The following is a 21401-nucleotide window of genomic DNA, read 5'->3' as shown; positions in this document are numbered from 1 at the left end:
ACATGAACGTCCAAAAGATCAATGCACAGTTTTGTTTCTAGCTTGGCAAGGCACCAAAAGAAACGCATGCGATGCTGGTACGTGTTTATGGAGATCAAGCACTGTCCTTGAAGTGTGTGTACGAGTGGTTCGCCTGTTTTCGAGGAGGCCGGGAAAGTGTTTGACAACCCACGTAGCGGAAGACCGGCGACCGCCGTCAGTGACGAAAACATTGAGAAGCTGAGGACATTAATCACGAACGGTCGTCGATTAACTGTGCGCATGATAGCGGATGAACTGCAGATTAACCGTGAATCCGTGCGGCAAATCGTTACCCAGAAGTTAGGGAAGAGGAAAACATGTTCTCGTCTTGTGCCACATAACTTGACTGACGATCAGAAACAGGCACGTTCAGAGGCTTCACAGGATGTTGTAGAAACGGCGGATGCGACACCAAATTTCATGAACTGTGTTGTCTATGACGATCACACCTGGTGTCTCAGGTACGACCCTGAAACGAAACGGCAAAGCATGAAATGGTGTTCTCCGGGATCCCCTCGTCAGAAAAAGGTCAGAGCCGAAAAGTCACGCATCAAACTCGCTTTGAAAGGAAAGGGATTTGACGATATTCCTGATATCCAACGAGATGTGACGAGGCTTTTGAACGCCATCCCAAAGGAAGCCTTCTTTCAAAGTTTCCAGGACATGTATCGCCGATCTCAGCAGTGCGTAGTTATAGGAGGCTACTATTTCGATGGTCAGTAAGATCACTGTAGTGCATTGTTCATCTGTATTGATATTACAGGACTATTCACCGAACTTTGTCACAGGTTGTATATCGTTAATGAAATGAAAACCTAAACCTGTTTTACAGTCATTGACCGGGTCAGGGATGGAATGAATGAAGCAGATATAGGCTATTAGTACGATGGGGTCGCCACTCCCAATGTGATTTATTAATGATTGATAGATGCTATGAAATGAGAATGGAGAGTGTTGCTGGAATGAAAGATGACAGGGAAAACTGGAGTACCCGGAGAAATACCTGTCCCGCTTCCGCTTTGTCCAGCACAAATCTCACATGGAGCGACCGGGATTTGAACCACGGTATGCAGCGGTGAGAGGCCGACGCGCTGCCGTTTGAGCCACGGAGGCTCCACTGTATATCGTTAATGGATAACAAAAATAATATGGGAGATAGTTTTGCAACCTTGTTTCAACCCTATTTTTGACTAAGTGCATTTACTTACTAACCCGTCTTCAATTCTAACACTACAGTACAACTGCTCATATATTGCCTCAAGCGCCTTTCTCATCTTTTTGGAAACCCCTGTCCAGTCTAATCTCTCGAACAATGCCCCCTTGCTCACTTTCAAAGGCCTTTTCATAGTCAACCGCATCCATATACACATTACCTCCTTTTGACTTTACATATTATAAGTACTCACTATCATGATATTTTCTATAGGTCTTCTTCCTTTCCTTAATCCACCCCGCTACATTGAGAGTGTGGAAAACTCCTCCGCCCAGTGAGTCAGTGAGTCTAATGATGTTATATCCTTATAGTTACTTGGATTATTCCTGTCTCCTTTCTTTTTATGAATGGGGAACAATATAGTAGGAGAAATAACCTTAGAATCTTTGGAGTGCAGGAGAGCTCACAAGAAAATACTGACGAACTTGCTGTAAACGTTTTCAGAGATATAGGCGTGAATATAAACATCAATGATATTGATAGAAGTCACCGTCTTGGGCCTAAATCAGTAGGGAAAACTCGGCCTATCATTGTCAAGTTTACTTTCTGCCGTACACGACAAGAAGTTTTCCGTAACAAAAGGAGACTAAAGGGCGCTCATGTTACTATCCGCGAAGATCTCACGTCCGCTAGACTCTCCATACTGAAGGCCGCCATTCACCGTTTCCATGTAGCCAACTGTTGGACTGCAGACGGTGATATTATCATTAAGAAACCTGATGGGGGCAAAGTGCGCATTAACCGCCTGTGTGACTTACCGGAGGATAGAGATAGCAACTAAACAGATAATTCACTTGACTGTTCTGATCTCTATTTATTATACTTCATTTTATTTAAACACCACTTTAGTGTAATTTAATTAGATTAGCTCACTGTAGTTAGATTATTTCATTCACATAATTATTAATTATGAGGTAATTAGATTAGCTCACTTTAGTTAGATTATCTCATTCACCACATAATTATTAATCTTTCATAAGTTGACAACGAGAAATAATGGGTTACTCTCCTCTGACAGTACCGGACATTCCTTCCCAGCCACAATCCATTTCAAGGCCTCACTCACCCCTCCACTCTCCACAAACAGAACACGACCTTGTGACAACTGTCCACTGACCCCTTCTGGAATTACCCCCCTTCCTTCTCACTCAACTAGAGACCAGCTCCTAGCTAAAGTTTCCTTTTTCCCTAAAGGTCTCCATATAGCTCATCTAAATGTACATGCATTGTCTGCCCATTTCCACGAACTTAAAGAACTTGTCCCGGACGTATTTGATGTTTGCCTTCTCACTGAAACCTGGCTTCATGATCTGATCCCTTCGAAGACTTTCAACATACCTGGCTACTGTTTACTTCGGAACGACAGAGCTGGAAAGAGGGGAGGACTTGTAGCAGCGATAGTCAAAACCAGTTTAAAGCCTAGGATAATTGCATGTTCAGATAGCGAATACAATAGACGACCGGAGTTCCTGCTCTTGGAAATAATCGTAGCCCATCAGAAATGTGCTGTCTGTGTGGTGTACAAGCCACCTGCGATTGGACATTTGGAGGACGTAGAGAATGCATTGTCACGCGTACTCCCGCAATATGAACATGTAATTGTCATGGGCGACTTTAACACAGACACCGGAAACAACAATGCCGAATGTCGGCAGCTTTTAAGCAGGACTACATCTTGCGATATGAGCATTTTGCAAACACTCCCTACTCACCACACCGCCACGTCACACACGACAATCGACTTAATGATTGTCAAGAATGCAGACAAAGTACTACAACACGGACAGACATCTGTACCAGGAATTTCAGCTCATGACCAAATATACATATTGTACTCCTTAAAGACCCGAAAGACGAAACCAAGGACTATTACATTCAGAGACCTCTCAAAAATTGACTACAGTATGTTCACTGAAGACGCACAAGCTGTTTCATGGCACCATATACTGACAGTTGACGACATTGACATTAAAGTAAACATATTTAACGAATATCTGACAGCGCTCTGTGAGCGACACGCCCCGCCGAAAACAGTACGGGCAACGCGAGCCCCAGCACCGTGGCTAAACTTAGAGCTGAAGGAGTTAATGGCAAGACGAGATGCCGCACATAGAAAGTTTAAGCGACAACCGACACAAGAAAATTTTGACGCATTTAAACGGCTACGAAATAAAACATCGCAGGCAGTACGCAACGCTAGAATTAGACATGCACATACCCTGCTAAAACAAAATACTAGACCTGCTATGGCTTGGAAAGAACTAAGACACATGGGACTAGGTAAACAAAGGGACGATAATCCTATTGACATATCCCTGGACTCCCTCAATACATATTTTACCACTCCCGCACATACCATTGACAGAGAAAGAAAACATAGAACACTATACAGCAATTACAACTCCCCTGCACCTGACAGAGAAAAATTCTACTTTTAACATGTGACACCCTCGCAAGTTAAACAAGCCATATTTAGAATAAAATCGAAGTCCAAAGGGATAGACAACATAGAAATAGAACTTATTAAGACAATAATTGACATAATTTTACCTACTATAACTCACATATTTAACCACTCACTAATGACTGGCACGTATCCCTCCTTATGGAAAGCTGCCGTTGTCGTCCCGCTCGCTAAAAAATCACCGCCTGAAGACGTAACTGACTATAGACCTGTGAGCATATTATCGGTCCTTTCAAAAGCCCTAGAATTCATTGTACACCAACAAGTCTCCAACCACTTGCAAATACACGATATTCTTGACGAACACCAGTCTGGTTTTCGACGTAACCACAGCACTAGTACTGCACTACTTAAGGTTACAGACGACATTCGCAATGCGATGGACAAATGACAAGTTAGCTCTTCTTGACTTCTCTAAAGCTTTTGACTCTATTGACATAGACATACTACTTTCCAAACTATTTAAACTCCAGTTCTCGATAAACAATTTTCAGTGGATGAATTCATACCTCCGCGGTCGTCTGCAGTGTGTAAGAAATAACAATAATGAATATTCATCCTGGCGATCCGTAGAGGTTGGTGTTCCACAGGGGTCTGTCTTAGGACCGCTTCTATTTTATGTGTATATCAATGATATTACGTCGTCGGTAAACAGCTGCAGACACCACATGTACGCTGACGATATACAATTATACTTGCAGTGTGAACCGGAAAGACTAACCGATGAAATTAAAAATTTCAATAAAGACTTACAAGAAATCTGAAACTGGACTGACATGCATGGACTTAGATTAAATAACGTAAAATATCAAGCTATAATAATTTCACATCCTCGGCTTTGTTCAAAAACTATAAGCAAATTCACTTTACCAAAACTCAACCTACACAATTCACCCATTGATTTCAGTGAATCTGTCAAAGATCTCGGCGTTATGATAGACGAACATCTTTCTTGGAAGCAGCAGCAGCATCTCCAGGAAAGTATTTGCGACACTTAACTCACTTAGAAGATTCCGCAACATATTTTCTCGAGTATTAAAAGAACGCCTCATTTGCACACTCAAAGATCTTATTGCATAGCTTAACTAAACTCTCCAAAACGTTTTTATTTTTTACTGCCTCTTTCCAAAACACCGTTGTTAAGCCATTTAATCCCCCTGCAGACCCAACTTTCAATTTTCCCAGCACTACTAATGCATGATCTTCCGTTATTTTTCATCCAAGACCGCACTACCCAGCTCTGCCTCCCACCCCATCTCCCTCGTCAACCCCTCCCTAATCCATTCTCCCCCCCTAATAATCTCTGGAAATATTGGACCTATCTTTCATAATTAATATTACCCTCTCCCTGCCTCCTCTTCCCTCTATATATTCTGTTTATTCTCTCTCACACTTCATCACTTTGGTTACTTTTACAATCTCTATTTATAGTCTTCGCCTGTTCCTTTCGCCGTAATACTACTAATATGTCCTTACACATCTTTCGTAGCCCACAAAACTCCTCCCTCTTCTCCATCCTCCTTCTTCCTATACAACCTTAAAGCCGTCATCACCTCTCTTCTCGTCTCCCTACATTCCTTATAGTACCACCCCTCTTTCGTTTTTGCTCTACATCTTATCACACCTGCTACACTCTTGATCGGTTTTTCCAATAATTCTAAGGTCATATCAACATTATTTTCCCCAACGCTACTTCAATCCTACTCTTGATTACTTGGAAGTTCCCATCTAAATGATTACTTAATTTCTCTTTTGTCTCGTCCGACCATTTATATTTAACTTGACTCTTGCTCTTCCCTCTTCATACTCCTCTTCACTTCTTCCTTCATCTTCCTCAAAGTAATATATATCGGCGCGTGGGATGTTCTGCACAATCTGCTAATTCTATCTTATTTATTCTATCCAGCACATCTCCCGAACTAATCACCAAGTCAATTACATTCCCTCCCTTTTTCATCCCCTCTTCACCATCGAAGTCACAGCGCTGACTGTTTAGAAACATTCGGTACGGCACAGCAAATTGCTTCGAAGCAGTGTGTCGACAAACGGCGCACTTCCGTCTCGAACTGTAAAAGAAGCAGTGTTTCTATACGCAGTACCTAGACAGTGTTTCGCGATGACGCGGTGGAGCAGTGTCTTGAACACGGCGCACTTCCGTTTCGGACTGGAACAAGGTAGTGACGATCCTTGGTTTCGCGACTATCCTCGAGCTGTTCTACTAGCTCTTCAAGGGCTTTAACGAACCCTTGCTCATCCTCCGGTAAATAATAGGATGCTGTGGGCTCAACGCTGACCGTAGACTGGCACACGATATCCGAGTTTTGATCGAGTTCGTCAGTAGCATGTAACATATTTGGCCGTAATCTTTCGAAGAACAGATGGAATTTCTTATCGCCTCGGAAGCATTGAGGCTAAGAAGGATGGTCATAAAGCCTTCCGAAGCTGAGAAAGATAGGTTTCGCTAATGTCTTGATTACTTCTGTCACCATTCATTTAGGTCAGTGGCTTTAGGGAATACATGAAAGTGTGTATTTCGTTCCTTCGCGTGCCTGTTATGATTTGTGCAGCCTGCAATTGCATGATAAAGCATATTGAAAAGTGTACTCTATTACTGCCTTTTACGTTTTATCACATAAAATAAACACACACGGTTTCTTATACACCACAGATATGTTACTATCGTGTATAATTAGCACCTAGCTTCTGCGTGTACAGCGATTCTTATTCAAACTACCTCATTCAGAGCAGATTCAACGCGAGGGTCCTGCGTGACGTCACAGCCCTGCTTGTTGCTGCGCTCCTCTCTCGTGATCCCTACCTTGTTATTCTACGTGCCTTGGGACTGGAAGAGAAGCAGCGTTTCGTGATGGCGTGGTGAAACATGAACCACGCTTCATGGCTAAGTTCAGTTCAGTGAATAAACTGTTCGACGTTCTGATAACGATAAAATACGAGGTTTACGAAATATTTAAAGGGCAAATGTACAAAATTCAGTATGATAAATAGGCCTAGGTGATGTATAGTATAATAGTACCAGTATGTAGTAATAAACTGTGTTTGCTTCTTCACTATTTATTTATTTATTTTATTTATTTATTTATTTATTTATTTATTTATTTATTTATTTATTTATTTATTTATTTATTTATTTATTTATTTATTTATTTATTTATTTATGCCTTTTTACAGTGGCGAATTTAGGGCTCGAGGCCCTCTCTTCCACTTAACCACATAGTAATCAAAATCTGAAATAAAATACTAAGATAATTAAAATAGTTAAAACTACAAAAAATAATAGAATTGAGAATAAATCTAAAGATTACTAAGTTAATACTAACAGTAATGTTAAAAACTCTTAATAATGACTAATCCTCAGGCACGACGGACACATTCCTACTTCAACCATTCAGTCAGCTGTGCTCAGCAGGTAGTCTCGGCAGGTGACCTTAAATCTTTGTAAGAGCTAGTTTCTCTGACCTGAGCTGGCAGGGAATTCCATAATCTGGCGCCGGTCACTACAAACGATCTATTAATTTTATTTGTGCGGTGCACTGGAATACAAAGAGAGGATCTGGAACGTGTATTTAAGTTGTGAAATGATGATAAAAAGGTGAATTTAGAAGAAATATACAGTGACTGACTTTCAGCCAACACACTAAAAACACCATCGTTAAAATGTGTAGCTGCCATTGCCGACCACAGTTATAAGCCGGAGTTATGTAAGTTTGTCAGCGTCCATTGGAGCCCAAGGTGAAAGCGCGTGTTCTATACGTGTAACTTGATGTCTAGTGAACTTCGTCTCGTGTTTCGTTTCGTTTTTCACGAATATGTTCGAGTACCTATATATAACAAGATAAGTGATAGAATAAGCATTCGTAGAGCCTATTATCGAAGTAATGTGAAGGCTAACGAGGACTGAATAGTTTGGACTGTAGAGCTTTCTAAGCCCAGCTCAGTCCGGTGGTTGAAGGTGTTCAAATACGTCAGCCTCGTGTCGGTAGATTTGCTGGCACGTTAAAGAACTCCTCCGATACAAAATTCCGGCATCTCGGCGTCCCCAAAAAAACCGCAAAAGTAGTTAGTGGGACGTTAAATCAATAACGTTAGTATTAATGATGGTGCGGACTGAATTTGGCTTATTAATAAAATGTTTCGTGTATTTGCAAATGCCCAGAAAATGTTGTGTTCCCATGTATCGTAACAACTATAGCATTAAAAAGCGTTTTGTTACCCGTTTAGTTTTCCTTCAGACGAGGAATTAAAACAAAAGATTTGTAATTTTAAACGGGATAATTGGGAACCTGGGAAGGATTCGGTCGTATGCGTAAAACATGTCACACACAAAAGTTTTTCAACAGGGGATAAAATTTGTGATAGTAAAGTCAACGTAACTATACTACCACCTAAACCTAATGAGTATCTCATTGATGCATGCTCAATAATTTTCCCAAATTTGCCAGAATATTTATCATCGAAAAAGTGTGAAAAGAAAAGTACTGTAGGGTAAACAAGAAGATGGATGATATGCCAAACGTAACCCATTTACTCAAAATTCACTAAGATACGAATGTCACTGTATATGTTAAGTTTTAGGTGTTGGTAAATTAAATGACATGTTTAGCAAATGGTAAAATATCAAAGTGGTCTCAACTAAATGCATATTTTTTAAATTATACAGAAACCACTTCTTGTAGTGTTAGTGTTAAAAGTGTACAAATAAATCTATTAAAATTCAAACTTTGCACTAAACGGGCCAAGCTGAGTGGCTCAGAGGGTTGAGGCGCTGGGCTTCTGACTCCAACGTGGTAGGTTCGATCCTAGCTCAGTCCGGTAGTATTTGTAGGTGTTCAAATACGTCAGCCTCGTGTCGGTAGATTTACTGGCACGTAAAAGGAACTCTTGAGGGGCTAAATTCCGGCACCTTGGCGTCTCCAAAAATCGTAAAATTAGTTAGTGGGACGTAAAGCAAATATTAATAATAATAATAATAATAATAATAATAATAATAATAATAATAATAATATTTGCACTAAAAGGAAAAAGAGTTAGGCCCTACTCAAAAAGTTTCGTTTGGAACTGTGAAAGCAAATTATTTACTGTCAAGAAACTTTCAAAGTGATAACTTAGGAAGAGGTTTTAGTATAGCTTATTGGTTGTAACTACAATGTTACTGCACCTCAAGTCCTGGAAAGTGAGATGAAAATGAGGATTAAGGGTGTGCTAGGTTTGCGACGGCGGCAGCGGCGGCGGTGGTGGTGGTGGTGGTGGTGGTGGTGGTGGTATGGCAAAGTGGGGTTTGGTTGTAACCAATTCGAAATGTCTGATTCCATCAAGACAGATGTTATTGGGCTCAATATGAAAATAATAAGTTAGACTCACATTTATCATGTGAAATTTTTTGGTGGGCATTTTGAGATGTGAGGGGTAATATGCTGTATATTTCTGGGTATACAATAAGGACAATATCAAGGATAAGCTGTGACAATTGTTTAGGTCTCCTGCAGAGTAATGAAACAGGTGATCCCTATTTTGAAGAACTTCAGAGGTGGGTTAATGGTGCCATCACATTGTGTTGTGTGTATCTGCAGAACAGTGGTATACATACATACATTTATTGAACATAACGGGCGACTTCGCCCCTATACATGTTCACATGCAGAGTAAAATAAATAATAAATAATAATAATAATAATAATAATAATAATAATAATAATAATAATAATAATAATAAGGGTAAGGATAATAATAAGAATAATAATATAGTATTCTTCTAGCAGTCATTAGCTGTAGCAGTCACTTACTCAATGTTCAAACATGCTCATCCAGTGTCCTTATTATGCTCTGTACTTGCGTCACATTATTGTTCCTGACCTACACCTAATCAATAAATCAAACAACAACACTCAGCATTTCAGCACTTGCATTCCAGCCAACTTTAAAACAAACGGACCATGCAATCCCGTATCATTACCCAACTCCACATAACTAAGTACTCGACCCCTATATTCTCTAATCCATTAGAATTTTATCATACTATCCCCTTCCCTTATATACATAACTATTCCACCCCCCTATTCCCCTGCCCACCCTCTAACTCACTCTCCTTCATTTTACTCTCGCTGGCCTTTTTTGTCGCACATAAATACCTGCTCAATTCACCCCCTTTTTCCCATCGTTTAATAATCCATCTCAGGATTGCGTTCTCATCCCCTCTCCCCAATATTTCCCGATGCTCGGCACTCAATAATCCATGCCTTATCTCCCTCATTACCTCACAGTCTCTTAGCAAGTGAAAATCATCATTCACGTCACCGCAAAGTACACACCTTGTCTTATCCCTCGCCTGTAGCCACCCTGTATTCCTTTGCAAACCTAAAAGCCACCACATCATCCCATACCGTTTTGACCTATCAACGTAATCTAATATTCAACCCTGCTATCTCCTCTATTTTCGTCAAAACAGTCAGCGAGTTTCTTAGTCTGCTTTCCCCCAATAATTTCTGCCTATGGATATCTCTAATTCTCCTTTCCAGTATCTTCATCCCTCTCACTTCTGTCTTCGACCAAACCCCCCCTCCCACAGGTGTCCTAGTCCTATCCTTTCCAAATATCCCTTTATTTTTTCTAACCATCCACCCCTATACATGCTCTTACATTGCTGTTCATACTCTGCCTGTAATACCCTCCCACCTTCCTGTCTTTTTAAATTCATCCAGTATCTAACTATTCTTTTCACACCCTCTGATTCCAAATCCTCCCCACACATTAATTCCGCCCCTACATTTGCTGTACACCTCGGTAAGCCCATTACTAACTTAGCAAAACTACTAACAATCCTTCTTAGTTTCTCTCTTTTCTCATCCAGCCCCCAAACTTCTGCGCCGTATAATACCCTCCCAAAAATTACCGACCTCAACACTAGCCTCAGTGTTTTATAACTGATCCCCGGGTATTTGGCTAGCAAATTTCTGACTGAGGCTAAGGCTGCCAATCCTCTATATTTCACCCTTTTGATCTGGTCATTCCACGTTCCTTTATCATTAAAAATAACTCCTAGATATTCCAACTTCCTTACCTGTTCCAGTCTTTCTCCCTGAATTACCCAATTACCTTCTATCTTTCTTCTTGTGTCCACCTGGACTACTAATATTTTAGACTTATTTCCATTAATTCTCAATCCCCATTTCCTCGCAAATAGCGTCACTGACTTTAAGGCCCTATTCATCGCCCCTGAAGTTACCGTCATCAATAACACATCATCCGCAAATATCAGTCCTGGTACCTCTAAACCATTAATCACCGGCACAGCCCAATTTTCTGCCCCAAACCCCTCTAAAATATCGTTGATAAATAAAATAAACAGTATTGGCGATAACTTGCATCCTTGTTTTAAACCCACCTTGGACTCTAAGGGTCCACTCAGTCTCTCTTCTCCCAATTTTACACAAAACCTGACAACCCTATATATTCCTTCCACTGCCCTCAACATCATCTCCGAAATCCCTAGCCTGCCTAATTTCTCTAATAGGGCCTCTCTATTCACCTTGTCAAAAGCTTTCTCAAAATCTATTGCTGCTACATAAACCGTACTTCTAGCCATATTCTTATACTTTTCTAGAATAGTCTTTACTATCATTATATTATCCACTGTTCTTTTATTTTTCCTAAATCCCCCTTGGTAATCTGTCAAAATTTCATTTTCTTCCGCCCACCCGCTTATTCTGTTCGCTAACAACCCAGTATATATTTTACTCAAAGAATCCAACAGAGATATACCTCTATAACTGTTCACATTGTTCCTACTACCCTTCCCCTTGTATATAGGGCATATAATTCCTGTTTCCCATTCCTTATCTTATTGAATAGTTTAACCATGCCCTCTATCATTATCTCAATTTTGCTCATTTCCTTCCAACACTTGTTATTTATACCATTACATCCCCCGGCCGACTTCGCTCTGGCTCTGCCTATCACTCTCAGGATTTCCTCCCTTGTGATTTCTTTATCCAGGTCATAAATTGCCACTCTCATATTCCTCCAAATTACTTCTTCTCCCGAACCTCTCCATCTTTCATCCCCCTTTTTCCCTAGTAATTCATCAAAGTGTCTGACCCATTGCACTTCCTCAATACTCGTTTTCTCTATATTCCTTCCACCCTTAATAATTTTATTAATCTTGTCCCAAACTCTCTCAAAATTATTTGTCTTGCAGTCATTATTTATGGCTTCCATTTGTTCCTCTAACCACGTCTTTTTTGTCTCACAAATTTTCTTTTTATACTCCTTCCTCAATCTACAGAAAAACTCCCTTTCTTGGCTCCCACCTTTCATTCTATATTCTCCTAACGCGTCCATCACCTTCCTCCGCATTCCTTCACACTCCCTATTAAACCATTCCTCTCCCTCTTTCTTATTTCCCTTTCTAGCTTTCGCCTTCGGCGCTATTATCTTTATTGGATGTGGCAGCAATTCCAAGGCTTTATCAGTATTATTCTCTTCTAACGCCCCTTCCCACCCATATTTCAGAAGTTGCAACTCCTCTTTTACTACCCTATTCCAATCCCGGCCCACCTTCTCTGTCCATCTATACTTATTACAACCACTCCCTCGTTTATCATTTGTCTCATCTTCCTTCATTGTACACTTCTCTTCCCCCCTTTTCAGCATAACCCTCACCGGGAAATGGTGTGATTTAATCCAGTCTCTTATTTCCATTCTCACAACCTCCTCAATCATCCCTTCCGAACTTAAAACCATATCTATCACACTTCTCAGTAACATATGTCAATTTCCCCGTCTTGTCACCCTCTATCCACCCATTCAGAATATACAAATTTCCCACAGCACACATCTCTAGGAGCTTCTCTCCATAACTATTTGTAATTTTGTCCTCACTCCTTCTACTTTCCAACAAACACATTCCATCCTCCCTACCATATACTGGGCTCTGTTCCCCTATTCTCGCGTTCCAATCCCCGAATAACAACATATCCTCTTCACCTGGAAACATTCTCCTTATCCTACCAATATCTACCAATAACTCTTCAAAAAATATTTATTTGCATATGCTGAATTACTAGGATGGCAGTAAACAAAAGCTAGATTTATTTTCTTCCTCCTTCCCTCACCCCCTCCCATATTCAATCTCAACCATATGGTTTCCAACATATCGGTCTCTATATCCTCTACTTTTTCACTAATTTCTTCCCTAATTAGAACTATCATCCCTCCTGGTGCTCGTCCCTTATTCCTCTCTTTTCTTCAATATTTATATTTTATCACAAACCCCTTCCATGAAATCTCCCTCCCTGTTTCCAGCCACGTCTCCAAGAGTGCCACAACATCAAAACTTTCAATTTCTTCCCGAACTTTCTTGTTTCCTAATTTGTTCCTTACTCCCTCAATATTCACACATCCTATTTTCCAATATAGTTATAACTTTCCCTCCCTCCCTTCTAGGTCTCCCCCTCTATTCTTACTTCTAGTAGTTATCGACCTCTCATCCCTCATCTCCATTCCTCCTTCTTTAACCAACCTATACCGTTCCATATCCTCTGTATCTTCCATCCCTTTACGTACTTTTCTCCATATGTCTTTTAAGCTCCTACTTCTGACTTTACTCATAATTTTTTTTACCTTCCTGTCGATCTGTCTCCTCTTGTCCTTTCTTGTTCACTACACCACTGCACTCCGCTCTCACCGATTCTTGCTGCCCACCCCCACTCACCTCCTCACTATTTTGGACTTCTGAATCCACCTCTCCTTGTCCTTTCTTGCTCACTGCAGCACTACACTCTACTCTCCCAGTTTCTTGCTGCTCACTCCCACCGTCCACTTCACTATCTTGATCTTGTCTCCCGGCTGCACTGCCCATTCTCTTCTGAGATGCTCTCCTCTCCTGCCACGTCTCTCCCCTCTTTTCTTCTTTCTTCTTCCCAACTTGCCTTGTCATCTCACCACCCTCAACCCTCTCGTTTTCGTCCATCTCCTTTAGCTTCGTCACTGAATGTACTCTAACCCATCGCCCGTTTGTCACCTCCAACCTCAGACCTCTTATTCGGGCCTTTAGCCCCTGCTTCCTCGCTCTCCATAGGTGCCTATACACGATCCTCATATTTTCAATTCCTTCTCTTCCCATGTCTCTTTTCACCCTTATTTTCTGTCCCTGTAAATTCTTACTGTTACCTAACACAATTTCTGCCATTAGGGTAGATAAAATTTTTACCCTAATTGGCCTCCGACCTTTAGTTTTACCAATTCTCTCTACATCGTCTATGTCATTACTACTGAAATTTATCTTCATTGTATCACGTATAACTTCGATCACCTTGTCTATCAGTTCCATCTTGTCTTCCCTCACATCTTCCTCAACTCCATATATAAATATGACTTTCTTCCATCTCTCCTGCTTGTACTCCTCCCCTTCTTTCTTCATCCTCATCATCTCCTCTTTCAAATATTTCACTTCCCCTCTCAATAACTCGATTTCTTTCTCATTATTATCAACTCTTCTGCTTGATTCCTCCGTCCTCGTTTCCAGCCATTTCTTCCATGTTGCCTATCTCCTTTCTCTGCTCCTCCATCATGTCCTTTATTTCCTGCACTTTCTCCCACTGGCATTTCTCCTGCATGACTTCACTCACAACCACCCTGAGTGCGGCCAAATCCTCTGCGTTATATTTTCCACTGGTATTTGGGCCTGGGTTTAATTCCACCCCCACAATAACCAGTAGCACCGCTATCACTGCCACTACCAGCACCGCTTCACTCATTTTTAATCCGTCCTTACTTATCACCGATCCATTCTTGTTCTCCTTCTTCCTCTTCGCCTGCCATTTGCCAATAGCGGCCCGGTACTGCTCGATGCCAACCATGTTCACCGCACGCACTAGTCTACACGACCTCTCTCCTCGACCGCTCGAGCTAGACTGAACAGTGGTATACAAAAACCATCTGGATTGTGAAAATTATAAGGAATTTCTGTTCTCTCTACCCTGAGCTGCAGTTCAGGTCTCTGAACGCCGTCATTGTGGGTGTAACAATAATGGTGCGATAGATTGTTTATTGTCTACATTTTCCAATGTTTTGTTAAATAAGTGTTGAAAGCAGATGAAGAACACGAGTTATGTCGGCAGTGAGGATAAAAACACTAAGCGGAGGAAGCTGTCAACGCTCCACAAAAATCGAGCTTGTGAGTACTGTTCTTAAAGTGTATTGTTTTTATTCATGTATAATGTGTATTTCTAACTTCAGTGAATGGATTTAATGATGTGTGTGTTTTTTAGTACCATTATACGAAGAGTGTGCACTTATCACAATCATCGTGTTGGTCTAAATGCAGTGAATATGAGTGAAGTCATTCATATCGGACACGCCCCCTTTTCTCGGCCTCCGCTTGACAGATAGATACAGCGTTGCCAAGCATACCTTCCGGCTTTAACTGTAGATGGCTCTGGTAGCTGCCGACGTTTATCAGGCTTCAGTCATGAGAGAGCCTGATAGTATGGGGTGATATGAACATCGTACCCGATATTGTAAATAAATCGCAGGCAGGAATTCAGTGCTCGTTGAAGTTTTAAGTGTGTCTTCTCTCGTCATACCAACTAAAACAACGTCACAATAATCAAGAATAGGGAGAACCAGTGTCTGTATTAGTTTGGCCTTCAGCTCAAATGGAAATGCATCCCTTTGCCGTTTAAGATGGTGAAGCATTCCAAAAATATTTTTACGATTTTTTTCGTGTGATCAGAGCAATCACAGGGTGTCCACCCGTATGGAAAACCTGGGAAACAGGGAAATGTCAGGGAATTCGACAAATAACGGGAAAACCTGGAAATGTCAGGGAATTCAGGAAAAACATCTGGAAATTCGTTCTTCTGCCAGATAAAATAGACATACCGTATTTATCTGTGTAATATAAACACATTTTTCAGTTTTTATAACATTAATCTAGGGCATGTCTTTTATGCCAGGAAGAAATTTTAATGAAAAGTTAATGAAGTGTGATCTCGAATGTGAAGTAACCAATAATATCAACAGCTATATGATTGATCGATCGGATTTTCAATACTTTGATCTGCTTACTATTGAATATTCTGTGTTGTTGGGGAATGGCGAGCTTGATGAAAGAGGCCTATATTGCGTTCTCAGTTTTCTAAACGCTTCAGTGCATGGCTTCCACAACAAAATATGCATATAGACAAAAATCCACAACCCGACGGATGACTGTGTTTGTTTACTATGTAATGACGTGTGTGATAGTTACTACCTCATAAAATGTAAAAACAGACACAAAACACTGAATGCAGAAAAGTGTGGTGATGATGATGCTTGTTGTTTAAAGGGGCCTAACATCGAAGGTCATCGGCCCCCACAGAAAAGTGTGAAATTCTCTTAAACCTAATACTCATTCCAGTGCTCATGATGATGATGATGATGATTATTATTATTATTATTATTATTATTATTATTATTATTATTATTATTATTATTATTATTATTATTATTATTATTATTATTATTATTATTATTATTATTATTAAATGCGCTGACGTAGGTTAGCCTTGTGTAAATGTGTAGTGCATTGCAACACCATTTGGGCTGCGCCATGTTGAGTTTCTAACCTATCTTTCGTGCGAGGTCTTCGGAAGTTTTGAGGCACAACTAGTAGCTTGTAATATCACATGTAATTTTGTGAATACAGAACAAGATTTAAAATAGTGACATCACATTCTAAGATGAAGGTTGTTTGTTGGTTAAGAGCTTTGAGTTTGTGAAGTATTCGGTCTTGATCCAACCAATCCCAAGCTGCCGTTCATATTGATTTATATCGGTTGAGCTCAATTTCTAAACCTGGCTGACAATTGTATTGTCCACATCACCATGTGGTTAAGCTACCGCACTCTGTGTGTGTGTGGTATAGGTTTAATAGTGTTCAGTGTAGATGTAATTTTATTTACATCTGTGTGTTGGTTAGTATATACAGTAGTTAGTCTGTGTATCATGCCTCATTATGGTTTGTGAAAGACAAGTGGCAAGAATGTGACTCGGCAAAAATTAGCATCGTGGTCTCGATCAGCCATATAACATCCTTCCTATGACAGTCATTAGCCGCGAATAATTTCTTTTCTTCTTAATAATAATGTACCTATTCCTGTTTTAGTGTCGGATATTGTTAGGCAATGTGCATGCACTATCTTAGAAGGATTTGTGAATTTGTTTTCACTTGTGATTCGCGTGTGGTTTTCGTAGTACGGTATTACATTTTACGAGGGCTGTGTGCCGCAGTTATATTGCATCAACTGTTATTGAAGCAGTAGAGTGCTGGCAGCATACGTAAGGCAGTGCTCACATGTTCTGCGAACTGTCAATTTAGAAGAAAGCCATGCGGAGTATAGGGCTATTTAAAATATTTTTACAGTATCCTTATCTTACTTCTTCTTCCAGCTAACAATATCATCAAAGCCAAGGAAAACTTTGTTTAATGAAAGGTGGCTGCTTGATGATACCTTCAAAACATGGATGAAACTCATGCCTCAAGACTAATTTTCAGCATATTGCATAATATGTAAAACATCATTTTCTCTTAGCAACATGGGGAAGCAGGCGTTTAAAAAGTCACATGGGAGGAAAGAAGCATGCCAGTAGTGTAAAGTTCAGCCAGTTCTAGTCATCCCTTTCAAGTTATTTTAAAAAGGAACATTCGAATATTGAAGTAATAAAAGACTTAAACTCAGTAGATAATACCTGGCTGCGCACAAGTTTCCCTCTGCCTGCCACAGCTACCACAACGAACTCTATCACACATGACTCTTCTTCTTCTTATTTTCTTCTTCTTCTTCTCCTCCTCCTCCTTCCATTAAAGAAGGATCACCCGAGATGAGATGTCTACAGAATTATCTTTCAAGAGGTCAAGTAACCAAAGCCGAGATTATAGGGTGCATGCATACTGTCATGCAACACCATTCTCTACGTGCGAGTAAAGCTAGTGTACGTTTGTTGCCAGTAATGTTTCCAGACTCTGAAACAACTTCGAAAGTTCAACTGCACAGATCAAAAGTTGCGTATACAATCACTCATGGTTTAGCTCTCTATTTCCATAAACAAGTTCTTGAGATGGGTAGTAAGTGCACACATTTCACCGTTGGGTTTGACGAGTCACTGAATAAAGTTTCTTAGATGGGCCAAAAGGACCTTGTAGTTCATTGTTTCAATCCTGATACTAATGAAGTATGCACTTCTTATTTTGATTCCATGTTTCTTGGTCATTCTACTTCCTCAGATTTGTTAAATGTTTTTTTGTAAGCACAGCAAGGACTCTATCTAAAAAACCTTACGAATTTCAGTGGATGGTCCAAATGTTAATAAAAAGTTCCTTCAGGATTTTGGTAATTTATTAAATGATTATCTAGATGCTCCTATTTTGTTGAACATTGGATCTTGTGTCTTGCATACTGTGCACAATTCATATAAAATGACAGTAAAAGAAACCCAATGGAATATTGCAAAGTTTCTTTGTGATCTTCACTTCTTGTTTTGCTACGCTCCTGCACGTCGTGCTGATTATACACATTATTCATGTTCAGACATATTTCCTTTGAAATATTGTGCTATAAGATGGCTTGAAAATTTTCAAGTCATTGAACATGCTATAGATATCCTACCTAATGTCAAAAAATATGTGGAAGGAACAAACAGAGATAAGAAAATCCCGAGCTGTAACAGCTTCAAAATAGTATCAACTTCACTTAAAGATAAGCTTCTTAAGGCCAAGTTATCATTTTTATCATCACTTGTTGGAGATTTGGAACCATTCCTGAAAGTTTCAGACAGATCTTCCATTTGCATCACTCCTTTATGAATCTTTCATTAATGATAAATGTCATGACAAGGTTTGTTAAGTCTGAGCCACTGCAGTCTTCAGAAAGTGTCCTAAAACGAATTTAGACAGTAAAGAAAATCTTCTGCCTGCATCTAAATTTGACATAGGTTATACTGCTAAAGCAGCACTTCATGGCACTCCTGGATTAAATGATAGAGATATGTTAGTGTTTCGCACAGATTGTCTAAGAGGAATGGTAGCTGTGTGCAAGAAGTTACTGGAAAGGTCACCCCTGGCATATCATCGTCATCATCTGCAGTTTCCAGCTGTTGGCCGGGTCTGCTTACCACTGGCATATAAACTGACTAAATAAATTTCTTGTTTCGATCCAAGTGTAGCCAAGTAGCCTCTTAAGCAGCAGACTGCCAAGGATAGCTTTAAATGACTTTGTTGAAAACAAATGGACCTCGGGTAATGAAGCTGATCATGTACAAAGGGAGTTCACTTCTGTTTGTGAGATTGGTACTTTGAAAGAAGTGAATTCTTTATATTCTAAAGAGGAGAGGTTAGATCACTTTTCGCTTCGCACTGTTATTCTAACAGTAAATTTGAAAACAGAAAAGTTGGCTTCATTTCCCAAAATGATACTAATATTGTTTCATGGAAATGCTTCACTTGAACGTGGTTTTCCTGTTAATAAAGTAATTATAGTAAAGAACATGCTACAAGTATCTCTTGTAGCACAGAGGATGATATATGATGCTATCCCAAACCCCGGTGGAATTGAAGAAGTCTCCATTAATAAGAACATGCTCCATGCTGAGAAGGAGTGCTCATGCTTTGTATGTTCAAAATCTAAAGGAGAAACGTGAAGCATTGGAAGTAGAGATTCTTTGCAAAAAAATAAGAGAAGGGCTGCTTTGTTGTTGAGAGAATTAGAAGAAAAGAAGCGGAGAGTGATGGCAGAAGCTCGACAGTCATTGGTGGCTATGAAGAAATTTCTTCGCTGAAGCAGTAGTGGTAATAACATTTTTTATAAAAACGTTAAGTGAATATAGTTAGACTAAATTCAACTTCCAAGTTTTGAAATTTAATATGCACATTAATTGCTCATTTATTTTTTTGGGTGTTAAGTTTTTAAAATGTATTTTAATATTACTGATACTTCCTTTATAATTTCTTTTTCTTTGTCATTGTGTGTCAGGAGAAAAAAACTGGTTTTTATGACTGGAAAACAGGGAAATGTCAGGGAATTTAAAATCTGGATTTGGTGGACACTGAATCAAATATTTCATTCATAATTACGCCCTGATTTTTAACTGTTTTAATGCATGCATACATACATTATCATTATAGACTGTTATGCCTTTCAGCGTTCAGTCTGCAAGCCTCTGAATTTACTAAACGTCACCACAATCCTCGATTTGCAACTAGTGTTGTGGCCTCATTTAGTTCTAAACCTCTTATCTTTAAATCGTTAATAACCGAGTCCAACCATCGTCGTCTTGGTCTACCTCTACTTCTCTTACCCTCCATAGCAGAGTCCATTATTCTCCTAGGTTACCTATCCTCCTCCATTCGCCCCACATGACCCCACCACCGAAGCTGGTTTATGCGTACAGCTTCATCCATCAAATTCATTCTTAAATTAGCCTTTATCTCCTCGTTCCGAGTACCCTCCTGCCATTGTTCCCACCTGTTTGTACCAGCAATCATTCTTGCTACTTTCATGTCTGTTACTTCTAACTTATGAATAAGATATCCTGAGTCCATCCAGCTTTCGCTCCCGTAAAACAAAGTAGGTTTGAAAACAGACCGATGTAAAGATAGTTTCGTCTGGGAGCTCACTTCCTTCTTACAGAATACTGTTGATCGCAACTGCGAGCTCACTGCATTAGCTTTACGACAACTTCATTCAACCTCACTTACTATATTACCAACCTGGGAGAACACACAACCTAATACTTGAAATTATCGACCTGTTCTAGCTTTATATCACCAATCTGACATTCAGTTCTGTTGAATATCTTACGTACGGACATCAATTTAGTCTTCGAGAGGCTAATTTTCATACCATACTCATTGCACTTATTTTCAAGTTCCAAGATATTAGACTGCAGGCTTTCGGCACAATCTGATATTAAGACCAAGTCGTCAGCATAGGCCAGACTGCTTACTACATTTTCGCCTAACAATCCCTCTCTGCAATTTTATACCTTTCAGCATATGATCCATGTAAACTACGAACAGCAAAGGTAAAAGATTACAGCCTTGTCTAACGCCTGTAAGTACCCTGAACCAAGAACTCATTCTACCATCAATTCTCACTGAACCCCAAATATCAACATAAATGCCTTTGATTACTTTTAATAATCTACCATTAATTCCATAGTCCCCCAGTATGGCGAACATCTTTTCCCTCGGTACCCTGTCATATGCTTTCTCTAGATCTACGAAACATTAACACAACTGCCTATTCCTCTCGTAGCATTTTTCAATTACCTGGCGCATATTGAATATCTGATCTTGACAGCCTCTCTGTGGTCTGAAACCACACTGATTTTCACTCAACTTCCTCTCAACGACTGATCGCACCCTCCCTTCCAAGATGCCAGTGAATACTTTGCCTGGTGTACTAATCAATGAGATACCTCGATAGTTGTTGCAATCCTTCCTGTTCCCTTGCTTATAGATCGGTGCAATTACTGCTTTTGCCCAATCTGAAGGTCCCTTACCAACACTCCATACTAATTTTACTACTCTATGAAGCCATTTCATCCCTGCCTTCCCACTATACTTCACCATTTCAGTTCGAACTTCATCTATACTTGCTGCCTTATGACAATGGAGTTTATTTACCATCCTTTCCACTTCCTCAAGCA

General features: G+C 39.9%; 1 protein-coding gene across 3 annotated transcripts in view; it reads left to right on the top strand.

Annotated features, from left to right (window-relative positions):
- Window positions 1-21401, top strand: part of fal (falten) — a 641611-nt gene that overhangs the window by 61887 nt on the left and 558323 nt on the right. The window contains exon 1 of one of the 3 annotated variants that reach the window (XM_068226329.1): window positions 14798-14889. The exons of the other annotated variants lie outside the window; for them this stretch is intronic. The gene's annotated coding sequence lies outside the window, so the exon portion shown is untranslated. Of the gene's footprint in view, window positions 1-14797; window positions 14890-21401 lie in introns of those variants that run through there. 3 annotated transcript variants of the gene reach the window in all.

This window comes from Anabrus simplex, chromosome 2 (genome assembly GCF_040414725.1).
Source record: "Anabrus simplex isolate iqAnaSimp1 chromosome 2, ASM4041472v1, whole genome shotgun sequence".
Taxonomy (NCBI): domain Eukaryota; kingdom Metazoa; phylum Arthropoda; class Insecta; order Orthoptera; family Tettigoniidae; genus Anabrus; species Anabrus simplex.
This window is presented reverse-complemented; position numbering and strand designations above follow the sequence as displayed.